This window comes from Mandrillus leucophaeus, unplaced genomic scaffold, assembly GCF_000951045.1.
Source record: "Mandrillus leucophaeus isolate KB7577 unplaced genomic scaffold, Mleu.le_1.0 Scaffold1321, whole genome shotgun sequence".
In the NCBI taxonomy this organism is placed as follows: domain Eukaryota; kingdom Metazoa; phylum Chordata; class Mammalia; order Primates; family Cercopithecidae; genus Mandrillus; species Mandrillus leucophaeus.
The window spans coordinates 134027-134593 of record NW_012101279.1 but is presented as its reverse complement, the minus strand read 5'-3'; the positions used below and the strand labels follow the sequence as shown (position 1 = coordinate 134593).

Genomic DNA, 567 nt, shown 5'->3' with positions numbered 1-567 from the left:
ACTTTCCTGCTTCCCTCATTTTGTTCTGCTTGTGCAATTTTTTTTCCACCCTCTATCTCTATCAAACATAAGCCTTCCTGACCTCTAAGACCTACCTTTGTCATGTGCCTTTACCCTCAGGCGAGGGGCAATCTCTTCTTTTCCTCTTCTACCTTCCTGTAGCTTCCCCAGGATTTGTCACATTCTGCCTTGAATCATAGGGAACAACATGTGTAGTGGAATAAACACACGCTTCTGAATCCAAGATGTGAGTTTAAATCCCAGTTTTGGAGGTGGTTACTTAAGGTCTCAGTGCCTTCATTTTTCTCCCTATATAAAATGGATATTACAATATCTACCTCACAGAGTCATTGCGAGCTATACATGCAGTGATTGGGTAAAGCACTCGGCACATGGCAAGCAATTAGCAAATGCTGGTTACTTCTACTCCCTTCTCTTCTCTTTTCCCAGTGTATCGTAAATTCGTTGGGAGCAGGCACCGTGTCTGATTTACCCTTGTACTTCCCACAGTACTTCCCATAGTGAGTTACCCTTAGTAACTGCTCAGTAAGTTGAATTGAATTTAAA

At 42.3% G+C, this 567-nt stretch overlaps 1 protein-coding gene across 1 annotated transcript in view; it reads left to right on the top strand.

Annotated features, from left to right (window-relative positions):
• The window catches only part of STPG2 (sperm-tail PG-rich repeat containing 2), a gene marked incomplete at its 3' end in the record, with an annotated part of 269635 nt that overhangs the window by 161567 nt on the left and 107501 nt on the right, over positions 1-567 (top strand). The gene's annotated exons all lie outside the window — the stretch shown is intronic.